General features: G+C 35.6%; 1 long non-coding RNA gene across 1 annotated transcript; it reads left to right on the plus strand.

Annotated features, from left to right (window-relative positions):
• The first annotated feature begins 204 nt into the window (after window positions 1-204).
• LOC126496353 (uncharacterized) lies at window positions 205-3061 on the plus strand. The gene is made up of 3 exons (XR_007590337.1): window positions 205-805; window positions 1083-1175; window positions 2614-3061. It is a non-coding gene; the product is annotated as an uncharacterized lncRNA (long non-coding RNA).
• The last annotated feature ends 38 nt before the right edge of the window (window positions 3062-3099 follow it).

A 3099-nucleotide genomic window follows, 5' to 3' on the forward strand; every position in this document is an offset into this window, starting at 1 on the left:
GGCTGTGAGCCACCATGTGGTTGCTGGGAATTGAACTCAGGACCTCTGGAAGAGCAGTCAGTGCTCTTAACCACTGAGCCATCTCTCCAGCCCTGTTAGTGATTTTTTTTTTAAAAAAAATAGTATTTTGCTTATATCTTCTTTTAATCAATGTTTTTATTCTCTGGAGTCTTGTTTACTTCTACAAATAAGACACTGATTATTGCAGATCCTACTTTAGCCAGATTTGTTGGTGTGGTAGCCAGCTTTCTGCCATTATTACACAGTACCTGAGGCAATTAACTGTTATAAAGAATAGGTTTATTTTGACTCATGGTTTGGGAAGTTACAGTCTGACATGGTGGGCTAAGTGCCCTTTGCTTTGGGGTCTCTAGCAGGGGCAACATAGAGGGTCCGGAGCATCTGTTGGAGCAGACTACTTATCTCATGAGCTAACAGAAACAGAAGAAATAGGACAATCCAGGGTGGTACAGTCCCCTTCAAGAATGTACAGCTGGTGACTTTAAGACCTTGTATACGGCCCCACTTCCTAAAGATCTCAACGTCTCCCAGTTCTGCCAAGCTGAGGATCAGGGCTTGAATGATGGACTTTGGGGGGCACACTTGACATTCAGATTATAGTAGTAGGTTTTTGGAAACAGCTCCATCTGCCTGCCAGACATTCAGAACCACAATACTGTTTAAAATTTCCCCGATGCCACAGAATTATTTCTATTAATGTAGTATTTGTTTCCTTTTAGTGACCATGTTGTTAAACATCCGATTCACACTGTCAGAAATAGAAAGCAGCAAGTACCAGTAACAGGTATGATTTAAAATGTTTCTTCTTTGGTATTTCAAGAAAATAGGTATTTGGATGACTGAAACTCAAATGTAAGTTAGTATATCTGTTCTGTGTAAGCCATACTTTTGTCTCTGGCCTTTATTACCATTTATTCTTATCCAGGATCTTTCTCTTTATCCACTAAGATGACTAAATATGTAGTCGTGAAAGAAAATGTATGGAAATCTAATGTTTAATAAACATTATAAATTTCAGAACCTTTTCATTAAACAAAAAAAATTGTTTTGCATTTTTTCAGATCCATTTACATTGTGTTTAGACATAATAGATAAAGAAGTTGGTTTTCAAGCAACTGACAAGTCTTCCAAAATGTTGAAATATAAATGCTCAGGTAAATATCTTTTAATTATAATAATTTTATAATTGAATCTGTATCTGTTACTTACTGGAATTTTTAACACTTCTGCCTTATGATTTAATTTCATCTCTTTTGAATATATGACAATCTGAAATTTGAAAGCATTCAAATCAATATTGTCTGTTTTGCATTAGGTCATGTCCACATGAGTAAATGCAATTACTATGTCTATTATTGTTGTTTATAGCACAACACTGTCTATAACTTTAAATGAGTAAGATAAATATGTTTTCAGAGAATAGAAAAATATTTATTTTATATTATGCTCTAAAATGGTATTAAGTATTTCATATATAGTTTTATATTGCTAGTAAATTTATTAATGTTCCTAGTGTCCCATGCCCCACTACTGATTTTTTCTATAAGATTTTATTGCTCTGATCTAAACTTTTCTCTTCACATCCTACAATTTTCTCTTTTATTCTTTTTTTTTTTTTCAAGCAGGGTTTCTCTGTGTAACAGTCCTAGCTGTCTGTCCTGGAACTAGCCCTTTAGACTAGGCTGGCCCCAACATAGTCTGCTTGCCTCTGCCTCCTGAGTATTAAGATTAAAGGCATGCACCACCACTGCCCAGCTTCCTCCTTTCTTCATGTTCACTGTTCTATAGCGAAAACTGAGGTTTCATGTTCAGCTCAGAACATCAGTATTGTATTTTAGATGAAGACTTTCATCTGTTACTCTGAAGCTGATGTATAACCATATACAAATCCCATATCCTCTCTTGTCTGTTTAATATAATTGTAAACTTCCTTTCTTTTTTCTTTCTTGTCTTTCTTTCCTTAGCCCTTTTTTTTTTTCAGAACTGAATCTAGGGCTTTGCATATGCTAAACAAGCACTGTACACTGACCTGTAGTAGCCCTTTACTTTTTTTTGTCTTGTTTTGTATTTTTGAGTTTTTTTGTTTTGTTGTTTTTTGTTTGTTCGTTAAAATTGCCCAAGCCAGCATTGAACTTGCAAACCTCTTACCCTCCTGCCCTGGCCTCCTACGAACCTTCGATTGTAGATATGTGTTGCCACAGTGAGTTGGATGCTTCTTTTCTGAGTGATTGTAACCTCTTACTTCTTTGTATTTATTAATTTTTTTACTCTCTGAGATGAGTTGGGGTTTCTTGAAATACTTCATACATTTCTAATTTTACTTCAGTTTATCATTTTAGAGATTATCTACTTTCTTTTTTGGGGGGGAGAGGTGGGTTCAAGACAGGGTTTCTTTGTAGCTTTGGTGCCTGTCCTGGAACTAGCTCTTGTAGACCAGGCTGGCCTTGAACTCATAGAGATTCGCCTGCCTCTACCTCCTGAGTGCTGGGATTAAAGGCGCGCGCCACCACCTGGCATGGTGTCTACTTTCACAGCGTTATTAGTATATAATTTTAGAATATCTATATGTCAGCTTAATTTGTTTTCTTTCAGGTTGCATAGCGGTAAGAAAATTACTCAACAGTCGAAATTTTAGCAAGCTTTTGCACTCTTGTACATACCAATGTGATTATCATAAAGTCATTATGGAAGCTGAAGATAAATATAAAAGTGAATTAAGGAAAGCACTTATCTGTGACAAAGGTAATTAATTAGCAAATTTAACTGTAATTACGGCTACACATTCTGAACCATCATCTAAAGTATTAGATATATTGACTAGAGAGTGTAAAATACTGTTGAAAAGAAAAACCTATCTCTAGATTACCAATAACTTAAGATATACTAGAGTAGATTTAGTCTATAATGACTTAAAAATTCTCTGTAAACTGGGTATGGTGGCACACACCTGTATTCTCAGCCTTTGGGAGGTAGAGGCAAGAGAATCAGGAATTCAGGGCCAGCCTTAACTATACAGAGTTTGGAGCCACCCTGATCTTTCTGATACTCTGCCTCAAAAAAAAAAAAAAAAAAAAAAAA

Source organism: Alexandromys fortis, unplaced genomic scaffold (assembly GCF_014885135.2).
Source record: "Alexandromys fortis isolate MF-2015 unplaced genomic scaffold, M_Fortis_MF-2015_v1.1 scaffold_3081, whole genome shotgun sequence".
NCBI lineage: Eukaryota > Metazoa > Chordata > Mammalia > Rodentia > Cricetidae > Alexandromys > Alexandromys fortis.